The sequence below is a fragment of the Oryctolagus cuniculus genome, chromosome 17 (assembly GCF_964237555.1).
Source record: "Oryctolagus cuniculus chromosome 17, mOryCun1.1, whole genome shotgun sequence".
In the NCBI taxonomy this organism is placed as follows: Eukaryota; Metazoa; Chordata; class Mammalia; order Lagomorpha; family Leporidae; genus Oryctolagus; species Oryctolagus cuniculus.
In genome coordinates this window covers 13,480,159-13,495,589 of record NC_091448.1, presented here as the reverse complement: position 1 = coordinate 13,495,589, position 15,431 = coordinate 13,480,159, and the positions used below count along the sequence as shown (strand labels likewise).

General features: G+C 50.4%; 1 protein-coding gene and 1 long non-coding RNA gene across 2 annotated transcripts in view; one reads left to right on the top strand and one right to left on the bottom strand.

Moving 5' to 3' along the window:
• The window catches only part of PITPNC1 (phosphatidylinositol transfer protein cytoplasmic 1), a 277,922-nt gene that overhangs the window by 233,421 nt on the left and 29,070 nt on the right, over nt 1–15,431 (bottom strand). The window lies entirely within an intron of this gene.
• Nucleotides 10,617–13,434, top strand: LOC138846040 (uncharacterized). The gene is made up of 2 exons (XR_011383418.1): nt 10,617–10,872; nt 12,572–13,434. It is a non-coding gene; the product is annotated as an uncharacterized lncRNA (long non-coding RNA).

Here is a 15,431-nt window from a genome sequence, read left to right as displayed (position 1 = left end):
ATATTGTTTATCCTGATTTGGGGTTTTGGGGGCCCCTTTGGGTTTTTTTCCCCCCAAAGGCCACGTCTCACCAGCCTCACCAGCCTCCGGGCTCTGCTCATCCCCCAGACAACCTGTGAGCGCCTGCCTCACCCCAAGGAGAAGTCCTCATTTTGAGCAGATTTTTCATCACCCCCCCCCCCACCTTGTGAGTTTCACATCCAAAACGACTGCCTTCTGGGAAAAAGGGTTGCTTTGTGTTGATTTAACTTGCTTGTTTTGTGTTTATTAACTTGCTTCTCTTTTTTTTTTTTTTTTTTTTTTTTTTTTTGCTTGGTTTGTTTGTTGTTGTTTTTCCTTTATCCTCTTCCTTCACTTACCCCTGGTGGGGACATCCAGAAGCGAGAGATGAGATGCAGAAAGTTCCCCACACTCCGCCAATACATTCAAGCCCTCTGCAAAATAACCAGGGCCAGTGTGTGACGCAGTGGCTACGCTGCCCCCTGCAATGCCAGTGTACTACGTGAGCAGGTTCAAGTCTCAGCTACTCTGCTTCCAATCCAGTTTCCTTCCCCGGCAGCAGATGGCCCAAGTCCTTGGGGCCCCGCCACCCACGTGGGAGACACAGATGGCGTCCCGGGCTCCTGGCTTTGGCCTGGACCAGTCCTGGCCTTTGAAGCCATTTGAGAAGTGACCCTACAGATGAAAAAATACCCCCCGGGTGTGTGTGTGTGTGTGTGTGTATTTCAAATACATGAGAAATCTTTTTAAAAAAATATCCATTTCATGGGCTGGCACTGTGGCTCACTTGGTTAATCCTCCGCCTGCGGCGCCAGCATCCAATATGGGTGCTGGGTTCTAGTCCCGGTTGCTCCTTTTCCAGGCCAGCTCTCTGCTGTGGCCCAGGAGGGCAGTGGAGAATGGCCCAAGTGCTTGGGCCCTGCACCCTCAGGAGAGACCAGGAGGAGGCACCTGGCTCCTGGCTTCGGATTGGCGCAGTGCCGGCTGTAGCGGCCATTAGGGGAGTGAACCAATAGGAGGAAGACCTTTTTTTAAAAAAAAAAATCCATTTCATCCCTAAAAAAGATAAGCAATGTGAGTCTATGGCTATATTAATTAGCTTGGCTTAATCATTCCACAATGCATACAGATGTCAAAATACCACATCATATGCCGTAAAAATACACACAAATCTTCATCAATGAAGGAACGAATGGACGAGTGAAACGTCCAAGATAAAAATCATGCTGGGGAACCTACGATCTCTATGAGAAATTAGCTTTCATAATCACTAGAGCTTCTAACACTTGCTTCATAGAATTGCTTCTGCATCCTGTCACCAGATACCAAAGTAAATAAATACATGGGCTGAGGCTGTGGGTTGTCCCTGGTAGCTGGAGGGAGAAAAATCCTTTTATTTCTAAACACTCGCTTCTGCAAATGTGGCACTGTTATGACACGCACAGGTCTTCCAAGGGTCACGGCCTTGCCAACAGCAAACACAGCTGTTTTAAACTCTATTCTTTTTGTTATTATTAACTAAATACACTGTTTGACTTCTTTAAAGAATCAACATTAAGAAGCTTGTCAATTACTCGGGAGCAAAGCTGCGACATAGAAATTAACACCAGCCAGGTCCCCGTGCCTGGTAACAGGGTAGGCAAGGCACAGACAGGTGCTCCTCCACCCAGGACGGGGCTGGCCCGGCTGCAGACACCTGAAGTCAAAACGCATTTCACGCACCTGAGCCAGGGAGCCTGGGAGCCTAGCAACACTGCACACGGTGGAGTGTCGCTTGCTGCCCCTCACCCACGGCCACGTGCCTCCCAGCACACCACATACCGCTAGCTCAGGGAAAGATCAAGTTCAAAATACAAAGCATGGGGTTTGGGGTTTTTCTGTGTGTGTGTGTGTTTTTTTTTTTTTTTTTTTTTTTTTGGCCATTTGGATCTGCATTTTCTGAAGAATGCAGTTCATTAGTTTAAAGAGAAAAAAGTGCTCACTCACAATGCCTACGCGCTTTCTCCGGGACAGGCCAAGAGAAGTTTATAGGAGGGCAGTGGGTGGACCTCTGGCAGGATTACAACAAAATTAAACTTTCATGGCCAGGAGTTTCCTCTCCCTTTCACACTTTTGTCTCTCAGCACAAAGATGGGCCGTTTTCTGCCACCGAGGTCGCTTCCCTGACGTCTTCCAATTGGCCCCACGGAATGTCGTGAAGGCAGGAAGGAAATACTACATCCAGGCTCAGAAAAACCCACAGCAAACGGCGCACTTTCCAAAATCTCACACAATTTATGCATCAGACAGCCACTTAGACTCTCCTTGCTCAGGAACTCTGCCCTCTTCATCCACATTCCAACCAAGACCTGAACCTGGCTGGTTTCCTGACTCAGAGGTGCATAGGAGGCTCCCAGGAGAAGAGGCATGGAAGGGGGGCAGGGGGCGGGGAGGGGGCAGGGTTGGTGTCATTTGGGACACCAGCATCCCCTATCAGAGTGTCTGGGTTACAGTCCCAGCTCTGCTTCTGATCCCAGCTTCCTGCTAATGCCCACCCTGAGAAGCAGCGGGCGATGACTTAAAGTCCTTGGGTCCCTGCCACCCACGTGGGAGACCCGGATGGAGTTCCTGGTTCCTGCCTTTGGCACAGCCCAGCCCTGGCTGTTGTAAGCATTTGGGGAGTGAACCAGGGATGGGAGATCTCCCGTTTCTCTCTCTCTCTCTCTCTCTCTCTCTCTCTCTCTGCCTCTGAAATAAATAAAACTGGCACGCTGATCACCCACTTTCCCCAAAAAGGTCATCAGAATTAGGCCCGAGTCCAGGACTCCAGGGCGCCCCCTAGTCCTCTGGGCTTTGACTCTGGCACAGCTCTCCACACAGCAGACATGGACCAGAGCCTGTGGACCAGAGCCCGTGGATCAGAGCCTGTCACTCCAGGGCTCGTGACCGCCTGCGGCTCCCACCACAGGAATGTTGGACGGCAGAGCCCTGCCGGGTGCTCCTCTTGCCCAGACTCCCGGCCTCGCCACTCTCCCCTTCCTCCAGGCTCGCTCAGCTTTTCCCTTGTTGACTCCTGGCTCAAGTCCACCAAGGTCACCCTCTGCCTGGACAGCCCCCAGACCAGCACCTGGATCCACTGCTCAGGTGTCAGAACCTATCAGCGCCTTCTCTGTTCATTCTGTTTAGAACTCCTGCTGCACCCTATTCCCCCACATACGGGCATCTCAGGCACTCCACTATCTCCCCACTGTGTATAGGGCTCTAGCAGCACTTTCACTGTCTGAAATTGCCCGGTTTCTGTTCATGTTCACCTGCTCACCGTCCATCAGCCCCGCAAGGGCCCGTGCCTGCACCCCTGAGCCGAGAGGTAGGCAAGCTAAGTACTTGCCAACTGAGTACAGGAACAACAGTGCCTGCTGCTGCACTAGACACCGGGATACAGAACACACAGGACACAGCCTGGCCCTGGGGGGATGGGGGAGGGGAGACACAGCTATCGTCCCATCCTCTCAACAATCCAACACGGTAGGTGCTGTTTTAGTTTCCATTTTACAGAGTAACTGAGGCTGGGTAACTTGCCTGAAGAGAGCCAGAGTTCAAACCAGGCTGTCTCTATCTAGAACCTGAGCTCAAGGCTTCTCCTGCTAACCAAGGTTATGTAACAGCCCCATGGGAGCTGGAAGAGGAACCTCTGCCTGCGGGGTAGGGCGGAGGGTGGGGGCGCCCAGGCAGAGGCGGCATCAACACATGCCAACAGGCTGGCTCCTGCAGGCAGAGAGGCAGAGGGCGCGCCACACGCAGAGGGGATGCAAAGTTGCTCCGGGTAGTGCCGTGTGCGCACGGGGAAAGTGGTCCAGGGCTCTGGCTTCATAGCAGAGGTGGCCACCATCGGTCCCGGTGCTGCTTCAGAGTCCTAGCCTGGCTCTCTGCCCCACCTCCCTAGAGAGCCAGCTCCTGATTTCAGCCCTGGAGTGGTGCCACCTGCTACCCACCTTCCCCTCAGTTGCTTTTTGCCCGGCCGCGGCTGTGGACTGCCCCGGCCCAGAGCTGGCTAGCCCTCAGGTGCAGCTGCTGTCCTGCAAGCAGAGCTGTGTTTGCACAAAGCCACCAGCCAGGGCAACGTGTGCCCCACCCACCTGCCCAGGCCTGCTCCAGCAGCCTGCAGCTGGGACCTTGCAATCTCAGGCTCTGTGCCTGGAGCTCCAGTTTCCCTTGGTCTGGCTCAGCTCAGCCCTTTGCGGGTGCTGACGGCAGGTAGGAGACAGGAAGACTACACACAGCAGGAGAGGGAGAGCCACGGAGCACACACCTGCAGCCTTGCTCCCGCATCCTCGAAGGCTTTTCCCATACCCGCTGCCCCTTTATCTGGCTTTGTCTTCTCCAGATGACATTACCTTGCTTTGCATGTTTATCCCAGTCGGTTAGTACAGGATCCACCTGCCCACCCCACCCCCCAGATATACGCAGCAGCAGGGCAGGGGGTTTGTGGCATCACTGCTCTGAAGCTCACTGTCCACTCCAGTGTTCAGCACGTAAGACTCACTCAGTAAACAGTGGAGAACTGATGAGCACAAAAGTCCATGTGGGCATGGAGCCTGAAGCCCACACCACAGAGGCCCTGTAACTGCAGTCAGTTTGTTTTGTTTGTTTGGATTCAATGAAGTAAACAGTTCATAAAATTCATACGGAAGTTTCTAGAACATAGCAAGCCCACAAAAATGTTGACTATTATTACAGAAAACATCTTAGACAGATGAACTTGATTCTGGCGAGCCACTCTTATCAGGAACACCCAGCTCCTTTCCTGAGAGCTAAAGATTTCCTGGCGGAGTGGCCCATTTGGGAAACAGGAGGCGGTGTGGGGTGTGGCAGCTGCTGAGGTTGACAACAAGATGGGACTGAACCCAACTGTCTTTGAGAGAAAGGAGTCGCTGGGCGGGCACTTGGTGCAGCAGTTTGGTCACCACGTGGGATGCGCAGGTGCCACACAGAGTCCCAGCTCCACTGCTGATCCCAGCTTCCTGCTAATGCGCACCTTGGGGAGGGCGCAGGCCATGGACGGGCTCAAGTCCCTGGGTCCCTGCCACCCATGTGGGAGACGCAGGTGGGGTTCTGGGCTGCTGGCTTTGGCCTGGCCCAGCCTAGCCCCAGCTGTTGCAGCACCTGTAGAGTGAACTAGTGGATGGAAAACCCCTGCCTCCCTTCTCTCTCTCTCTTTCAAATACAATGAAAATAAATAAGTAAAAATTTGAAAAGAAAGACGGTGCTGAAGCAAACAACAAAGAACAGGTGGCAAGAAAAAGTCAGCACGTTAAGACAAAGGGAGAGAAGTTTCTGAGTTTCCTTGGAGACACAGGACGCGAGAGAAGCACATTCTCGCGTGGCTGTGATCCTAAGGTGAGCTGTGGAAGACACATCTGTCTTAGCATTCCCGGCCACGGACACCTTGTCTGTTTTACAGACTGCTGTGTAATTGCACAGGGGGCGTGAGAGCTATTTTAAGCACATCCTCTTCTTATTCTTAGTTTTCCACTCAAGGTCCATGGCTTTATTTATTAATATCTCGGGCCCAAACCACAAGTTGAAAAGTGCCGACTCACTGCACTATCAAGGAATATTTTTGCACTGTCCCCTAAAACCAAACCGCCCGATGGGCTGTGTTCCTGCTGGGGATCCTGGTTGCCAGAGGCAGACAGGACAAGATGCAGCATGTGGGGTAAAGCTTAAGGTAAGCCAAGACAGGAAACACAAGCGAAAAAGACGCTACCGGATGTCTCATCACAAAGCAGAAACTACAATAAACTTTCAACATTCCAAGTTTTTTTTTTTTTTTTTTTTTTCAAATCGCAAAGCAGCAGAGCGAGTTAAAGGTCCAGAGAAAAGGCATTAGACACCCAGTGCCCCAAACTGTCTCACATCCTTTCTAAGCCTCATCTCTGCACCTCTGAAAGGGACCCCTTTTGCAGATGGGCAAAACGAGGTCCACAGAAGCTCAGTGGTTTGCCCCAGGCAGCTCGGATTCAGAACTGAACATGAAACTGTGTTCTTCGAAGCCAGGCTCCTCTGATGATTCCTGAATGCTAGTGCCCAGGTTCACCGCCCAGTGGGAAAAACAAAGCTCCCGAGACCGTTTTCCAAAAGCTAAATTTGGAGATAGGCAGTTGAGGCAGTGGGTAAGACACTGCCTAGGACCAGCCCATATCAGCATCTGCCTGGAGTCCTGGCTTCTCTGTCTCAGATCCAGCTTCCTGCTAATGGGCACCCTTGGGAGGCAGCAGATGATGGCTCTAGTGCCCGATCCTTGCCAAACACATAGGAGACCCAGACTGAGTTCTGGGCTCTTGGCTTCCACAAAGCCCAACCCCTGGTTATTGCGGGGACTTTGAGGAGTAAACCAATGGATGGAAGCTCACTTGCTCTTACACACACACACACACACACACACACACGCATACCCTCTCTCCCTTTCAAATAAAGTAAAAGGAAAGTTTGTATTCAAAAAAAAGTTAAATGCACACTATTTAATTCCTAAATTATATCCTTGCTAATGCCTCATACTAAAATACTCTTTCTTAAAAGAAAGAATATTTTGACAAGAAAATCCCCCAAATCATAAAACTCATAAAAATATAATTTTTAACATGGCAAACACTAATGGCAGAAATTATTACTTTGGAAGTTTTAAAATATCCTTACTTGTAGCATAAAAAGCGGGTGATCCTAGGTCAATCTCAACAATTTCTTTTGAAATTTCACTGACCCATGAAATTCAAGACTGGCTACCACTACACCATAATCAGTGTTTTCCAATTTGTCCATCAGTAGTTTATGAAACCGTTTTACTTGCTCAATACCGGAATTCTCTTTCTTTAATAAAATGGAAAACAGGAGAAGGTAACGACAGGTAGCAAAAGGTTGACTCATGTTTCATGAAACTCTTGTTGAAATTTTACACATGCATAAATGCACATTTGCACCAAATCAGGATACACAATTATTTACTGTGAGTCAAAAAACTTGGAAAGTTTTTGCAATGCGTGTGTTGCTTGGAGTAACATTTTCATTAATTATTGAACATTTGTAACACACAGAAAAACTATACAAAGTAAAAAATCATCTATAATCCCATCTCTTTCAAGTACCTCCTAGGATGCAGGTGATTTCCATTTATGGAGGCACGAGCTATAAGCAGCACTAAATATTCCTAAAGCCTTTAACATAGCAGCATGATTGAAGATGATGAATAATTATTGACAGCGTGCCACAAATGGAGGGCAGGAGACCCTAAAACAAGATGGACTACTATCATTTCGGACAGTGAGGCACCCAGCATCAATCTCTGATGACATCTATTGATTGGTGGAATTCATTTCTATCCACCTTGCTCAGACAAAGGAATGTAACCTTCCATCCTACAGGTAAGCATTGGATTCCACCGTTACCATTTTCAACAAAGATTCCACCAAAGCAGAGTACATATTTGCCTGAAATTTTGCTTTCAAGTGTTAAATATGGTTTATTTTTAGCTGTGGGAGTGATGGAATGTGTGTTAACGGGCCCTGGTGAGAATAATCAGTTCACAGCCAAACTCGAGGTGCAGCCCATGTGCACGTGTAACGAAGGGTGACTTTGAAAATGCAGCAGACCCAGCTCGCACACTCTTGTGGGGATTTGGAGGAGATGTAACACCAGGAATGGAGTAAGCACCCAGGGTCCCCCAGTGCTAGGAGACCAGAGCATTAGCATTAGTATGAGCTCATCCCACACAGCTCCTCCAAGGTGAAATCATGGAGACACACTCAGGGTAACTCAGGATGAGAGGAAGGTTGCTTGGGATGGCACCCAAGCCATTAAGGACTCCAAGGGAACCTCATAACCAGGAATTGAGAGATGCACATCAACATGGTGCTTGGACCTCAATGGCATGTCCAAAAGAACTGCAATGTGAAGAGGAATTCACACACCATCAATTAATTGTTTCATATCAAACATAAGCACCTTCCCTAGAATTGATAGAGAGTGTACTTCTCAGGAGGTAAATGTGGAATGCTAATTAGATAAGGTTTAGGAAATGATTATAATACATAAATATGGAAGCATCTTCTTTCTAAACATGTATAATTTATATTCAAAGGAGTTTCTGGCTCCAAAGTATAATCTTTTTTAAAAAAAAGATTTATTTATTTATTTGAAAGTCAGAGTTACACAGAGAGAGGAGAGGCAGAGAGAGAAAGAGAGAGGTCTTCCATCCACTGGTTCACTCCCCAATTGGCCATAGTGGCTGGAGCTGTGCGCATTCGAAGCCAGGAGCTTCTTCCGGGTCTCCCATGTGGGTGCAGGGGCCCAAGGACTTGGGCCATCTTCTACTGCTTTCCCAGGCCATAGCAGAGAGCTGGATTGGAAGTGGAGCAGCTGGGTCTCAAACCAGTGCCCATATGGGATGCCGGCGCTTCAGGCCAGGGCCTTAACCCACTGCACCACAGCACCAGCCGTCCAAAGTATAATCTTCATACTTGGTCCAAAGGATATCAAAAGTCCATGACGATCTACGCAGTGGTTAGTAAACTGGGGGCGGTGGGCTGCTGGCTTGTTAAATAAAGTTTTATTGCAACACAGTCACACTGATTCACCCCGCTGTCTGTTGCTGCTTTGGAGCTATAACAGCAGAGTCGGGTGGTGGCAACAAAGATCTGGCCGTTGGCGAAGCCAGATATATTTCCGCTCTCCTGTTAAGAACTCGCCCAACTCAAGCCCTACAGCAAGGATTCCTGGTGGGGCAGCGGGCTTCCAGAACAGCAGCACGGCTGTGATGAGCGTGACCCCTTCTGAGGGCCTCATCTTCCTGTACAATGAGCAGGCGATTATGCTTTCTCCAGAGAGGTCACTTTTCAAGGGGCCCACGAGGAGCTGCACAATGTAACAGGAACACCAACAGGTTTTGGATTGGGGTTCAACCAATTTCAGAGAGGTGTTGATCCCAGGGCTGCAAGGAACTTACTTAAAACCTCTTCTGTGAAAATGATCCAGATGTTCTGAATTCAAATGAGGACAAAGACCCCCAAGAAAGAGCCCCGCAGCTGCCCCACGTGAGGGGCTGGGGCCACTCACCCCCTCCGGGCAGGAAAACAGGAACCTGGAACTTGCTTTTGCAAAGAGACTCAGAAACTATTCTCTTCAGCAGCTTTCCCCTGCATGCCCTTGGCCCTGGAACCTCCTGAGGATGGAAACCCACACAGACACCCCTGGGCACAGGCTCGCCCGCATGCAAACACAGGTAGACCCTGTTAGCTGAAAATGCTAGTAACAAAAAGACAAAAACAGAGAGAGGAGGAGGAGGAAGAAAATGCTAGTAACCAGGTTTCACCCTCTCTCCACACCAAGCCCCAGTCCATCCCTTTAGAAAAGACCAGGCTTGCTGGGTGGGGTCGTGACAGTCGTCACCTGCCCCAGGCGAGGCTGACAGGTGATGGAAGCCTGACAGGTGATGGAAAGCACAGGAGGCCCTCCTTCCGAGGGGTTCAAATCCCAGGTCCAACCAACTGCAGATGGAAAATATTCAGGGAAAATAAATTGCATCTGTACTTGACATGTAGACTGGTTTTTTTCTTGTCGTTAATCCCTACACAATGCAGCATTGACGTGGTATTACAAGTTAGCCAGAGATGATTAACAGTGTAGGGGGAAATGCGTGGTTCCCGTGAAAATACTAGGAGGGATTTCAGCGGCCTTGGATTTCATCCTACAAGTCCCCTACAGACACAGGGGCAAGCCTCTATTTCCCCAACATATCAGGATTCTCCCGTCTATGGGAGAAAAGACCCTATTCAACTTGTACTGGATGATTTCAAAGCTCAGCACCGTCTTGACAATATTTCTGGTAAAATAAAACCCTCTGTTTTGTTGGGGGCTTTTAAAATCAATCTGTCACACAAAGCTCCTGAACAAGTTAGCACGGCAGACTTGCTGACTCACCCTCCCCAGCAAGCGCTCCTGCACCGAGAATCAATGGACTTTGTTCAAAACAGTTAGCGAGTGAGCAGCAATACAATTAAAACATGGCTCTTCCCAACTCCAGCCTGTCTGTTTAAAAACCCCAAAGCTCACAGGCTGAAGTCTTGAACCAGGACATAGCTGGGTTCAAATCTCAGCGTAGTCCCCAAGAGCAGAGCTGACATCGACTAAGTGTGTATTATACAGAAGGCATAGCAGGCAGGCACACACACACACACACACACACGGCCACCTGCCACTTTTTTTTTTTTTTTTTTTTTTTTTGAGCAACTTTTAAGGACCAGCAAAGAGAAGCTCAGGGATTTGAAAGGACTTGTTCCAGGTCAAATGCCTAGGAAGTAGTGGGAAAGTGGGAATTCAAACTCAGTCTGTCTCCAAATCCCTGCTCCACACAACCCCTTGCCCAGGGTTCATCCCTGAGTCACCGCGGTGAACGACAGTCCCCAAGGCCAGCACGGGGCCAGGAATGTGCAACCTCCTTTCCCTCCCGCCTCTCCCTTCATTCTCTGGAAGCATCTATCGGCACATTGTTTCTTCAGATGAGTTGGGCTAATCCTTCTCAGTTACAGTCACAAGTGAGTCACACTTCCTGCAAGTTACACCGGCTCACCTTGTCTGAGTTCTGAGAGTTCACAGATTCTGGGCTCATCCCTCCCGCTGCGAATCTATCAACTTGAGGTCATTTCCTGTTGGCCCCACCAATCACCTCCACACGGAATTGGCCCCCACCCCGTAATATCTCCAGACAGTCTCTAATTGCCATGGCCGCCTCAAGGCATAACCTGCTGGCTCATCCACCAGTCACGGTCCCGGGATTTGACAACGAATGAATGATGCTGAAAAGAAGGGATGGATGCCTCGTGTTTCCCACATCTCAGAAAGGTAAGGAAAATAAGGTAGAGTGTGCAGTTGCGACTTCCCTAAAGGGGCGAGTGCTTGGTGGAGCAGTTAATATGCCTCTTGGGACACCCACATGCCGTGCGTCCCATGTCAGAGTGCCAGTTTGAGCCCCAGTTCCGCTTCCGCTTCCAGCCGCCTGCTAAAGTGCACCACGGGAGGCAGCAGGTGATGGCTCAAGTACTTGGGCACCTGCCGCCCGTGTGAGAGACCCAGATGGAGCTCTAGACTCCTGGCTTAGTCTGGCCCAGCCCTGGCTGTGGTGGGCATTTGGGGAGTGAACCAGAGGATGAGAAATCTCTGTGTCGTCTGTCCTCTCTGAGTTGCTCTGCCTTTCAAAAACACAGAAGTAAATAAATATTCTAAAGCAAATATCTTTAAAGAATGTTCCTAAGACCACACAAGAGTGGAGCACCACACCAAGCAGTTGAGGAACAGGCTTTACCCAGGCGTGTGCCCATCACCGGGAGCAACCTGGCTCCACCCCAGCACCCCAGTGCAAAGGGTTTTGGAAGAACAGAAATGGGTGTCAGAAGTTACCCTTCTCTGTCCCCGAGGGAGAAGATAATCCTGCTATATGTGGGCCGTGTGCAGCTCGGCTCCACCTGCCAAGCTCTCACTCACACCTTAGGGAAGAACGCTTTCCCTTCCTCAGCCTACCTGGAAGGGAACAACCAGGGATGTGGGGTGTGCCGGGGTCTCCTGAAGTATCCCTCCCTCCCCGCCCCAGAAGAATCCCACAGAATCCCCGAAAGAGCATGGAGCCCGGGACAACCTGGCTCACATCGTGGATCACCCATTAGGCAAGGCTGGTGAAGTTCTAAGTGGCTTCATAATGAATGAGGCACCCACATTAGGTCCTCTGGATTTTTCTTCCACTGCATATAGACCATGTAAGTAGAGGACTATTGATTTCATCACAGGAAATGCCTGAGTGCCAAGACACTAAGTGCATCTCCGAGGAGAAAGTATATGAAAAGTCAGGAAATGAAACAGAAATGTGAACACGTACAGAAAGCTCAAGCGGCTAGCTTCTCTGATCTACCCCCCCCCCCCCCAGAATTTAGGAATTGGCTGTGCATGGAGATTTTTCACTCTGCTGCCCCTGGCCGCACTCAGGGACGTGATGACAGGTGGTCCCTTCCAAAACGGAAGGTTTTGAAATCATATTTAATACAAAACATGTCATCGAAAGACTCACTAATCATTGATCAATAAAAAATACTCCCTTCCACAGAGTGCCTTTTTTTGTTTTGTTCTAGCTCTAATCTAAAAAGCATCGCTGTTTCTGCCACCCGTCAGGGATCAAAGACTGAGTAATGTGAGGCCCACGGAGCACAAAGCAAACTGAAAGCATGACTTGTCTCTGAGCACTGTGTCTCATGAACCGCCAGGTGTAGAAGGTCCTAGAACAGAGGGTTTTTTCATGGGGTGGTTTTAGCGAGGGGGTGACACGGTTTGTCTATGGTTTGAGTGTGGCCCCCAAAGGTTCATGTGCTGGGAGCGTGGCCCCCAGTGTGAGGGTGGTGGGACCCTCAAGAGGCAGGGCCTCATGGGAAGTGATGAGGTCCTTGGAAAGAACTAACATAGCTCTCGAGGGATCCCCGTTTAGTTCTGGGGTGAAGGTTCTCACACAAAAGCAAGACTCACCCCTGGATTTCTCTCTGGCTCCCTGTCTCGCCAGGTGGTCTCCCCCTCCCAGGCCATGCCAGCTGCTGCCCGGCCCTCCCCAGAGGCCAGATCCACGGGGTTGCCACACCCTGGACTTTCAGCCTCCAAAGCTGTGAGCTGCAAGACCTCTTTTCTTTATAGAGTGCATGGCCTCAAGTAGTGCATTACAGTAACGACAAACAGGCTGCTGTGGTCTGTTTCCTGTGTCAGTCAGGAAAAAGAGCACCTCCCCTTCCTGGGCATTTTCTCCACACCAAGTTCAAGGTTACTAAGAGAAAGCTTCCGGACCAGCTGTGACCTCGACAGCATGCAAGGAATCCGCAACGTTTGAGGCAAAGGCACACAAAGAAGGCTCTACAGAGACGACTCAGCAACTTGACATCAGGTTTGCTGCATGCAAATGTCTTCGCAGGAAACACCATTCCGTGCAGCACCCCAGGAAACTTCTAGAACCTATGCCAGTGAGCTGGAGCTGAGGGAACTGGAGAGTACCTGCTTTCCCACCACGTGTGTGTGCACTCTTTCCTCTTCCTCCCTGCTCCTGCCTCTGCCTTTTCCAATCTCTGCTTGCCGTCTCCCTGCCCCCTCCCGCCATGCAAGCTTTCACTCCTGTTTGAGAGTCACCGTCTCTGCTTCAAATGACTGAACCGTCAACTAAGTGTTCATCTGGGCCAAAAGGCTGCAGCCCTCTGCCGGTCAGCTGGTAAGCCGGCATAAAAGTAGCAGCTCCTTTGCAATGCCATCCTAGACCGAGGCAACTTACAGTTCTCCCAGGCGGCGGGACAGAGGAACACAGCCCGAGGCAACCCCAGCACCTGTTTGCTCTGGTCGCGGGCATTCGTCATGATTTTATTAAGTAAAATTCAAATGCCACTTTCCTCGGCTGCTGGTTTCTTCCCTTTTTTGCCTCTTTCCCTCTGGCAACAGTTTCACAGAATACAGCAGAAATCTGCCTTCCCACCCAAAGAAAGGAAAAAGCAATTCTTTTGTAATGGGAAGTTTTTCATGAAACACTGAAATTCCACTGTCCGGCATTATAGTTTTGGGCCACCCTTTACTAAGCAAAGCCAGAATATCTGCTTAAGGAGCCGGTGTTGTGTTGAAAGGGTTGAGCGGCCGCCTGTAATGCCAGCATCCCATGTGGACACCAGTTCGAGTCCCAGCTGCTCCACTTCTGATCCAGCTCCCTGCTACTGTGCCTGGGAAAGCAGTGGAAGATGACCCACGTGCTTGGGTCCCTGCACCCACATGGGAGACTCAGATGGAGTTCGAGCCTCCTGGCTTCAGCCTGGCTCACCTTCGGCTCACCTTGCAGCCATTTGGGGAGTGAGCCAGTGGATGGAAGATCTCTTTCTCTCTGTGTCACTCTCTTGTCTCTGTCACTCTGCCTTTCACATAAATAATAAATCAATGTTTCTTTATAAAAATTGTGTCCCACGACAGGCAGAGTAGCATTGCCATAAATAGATGGACGGAACAAGGTAGAAATTTCATCTCCAGTCAAAACAGGTACTGAGGGCTTTATGTGGTCAAGCCAGTGAGAAGACCTCAGTTCACTGCCCAATCAACTCCTGAAAACAAAGTCGCATACCTGGGAGCCTAAGAACCCAAATCACCACGGACGAGAAGACGTACGACACCCACACCCAGACCCAGTGCACTGCCTCCCTCCGCGGACTCTCAAGCTCAGCCCAGAGCGAAACACGGAGCCTTTGCCGAGGTATTGACTGCAGACACAGGCAATCCACGCGCCAGCAGACTGGGAAGAAATTCACAAGGTGTGCAAGTGCAGATGCAGCCTCCCGCACAGCCCAGCCACAACTGTGCAGAAAACACAGGAGAGTCCACTCCGATCTCTAGACACTGCAGGTTTGTAGGCCAACAGGCAGGCTGGCAACCAAGACACGACCTGCAGGCCAAGGCCGCTCCGCCTCTGCTTTGCCTGCTGACCACACCAGACACGAGAACCTGGACCGTGCTGAATGCTTGGGCGGTCCCTCCGGGAGCACACTGTCCTGCTGTGTTTGCTACTGCGGGAGCAGAATACAACAGACCCAGGAAGGCTGAGAAGTGCAAGAGCATGGTGCCGGCAGCTGGGCGGGGGCCGGGGCCCCAGGGGACCCAACCTATAACAACCCCACTCTCAAGGTGACTGACTCACAAATCCATTCATGGGGCGGAGCTCTCATGACCCAATCACCTGTCATGCTGTCACAGGGGCGGTGACATTTCAGCCAGAGATGTGGAGGGGACACTCAAACCCCCAAGCACAGTTTGGTGCCCTACAATATCATCGTATCGCAAATGGTGATACAAGTACCACCTCCAATAAAAGGGGAGTGTGGTACAGCAAAAGGTGAACTTCTCAAAAATGGCAAGGCTGGGGCTGGCGCTGTGGGGTAGCAGGTGGAGCCACCGCCTGCAGTGCCGGCATCCCATGTGGGCACCGGTTCAAGTCCTGGCTGCTCCACTTCCGATCCAGCTCTCTGCTGTGGCCTGGAAAAGCAGTGGAGGATGGCCCAAGTCCTTGGGCCCCTGTACCTGCATGGAAGACCCCAAGGAGGCTCCTGGCTCGTGGCTTCAGATTGGCACAACTCGGCTTTTGTGGCCATCTGGGGAGTGAGCCGGTGGATGGAAGACCTTTCTCTCTCTCTCTCTCTGCCTCTGCCTCTCTATGACTCTGCCTTACAAATAAATAAATAAAATCTTTAAAAAAAAAATGGCAGGGCCGCATACAGGTGCATCTGGGGACCACAACTAGAGGTTGGGGACAAGGAATTTAGGCAGAGAGACAGTGCATCAGCCCCAGATCCTTTGAACAACTTGTTTGTGCATCTTCAGCTAAAAATATAGAAGTTTAGAAGCCAGAGTTG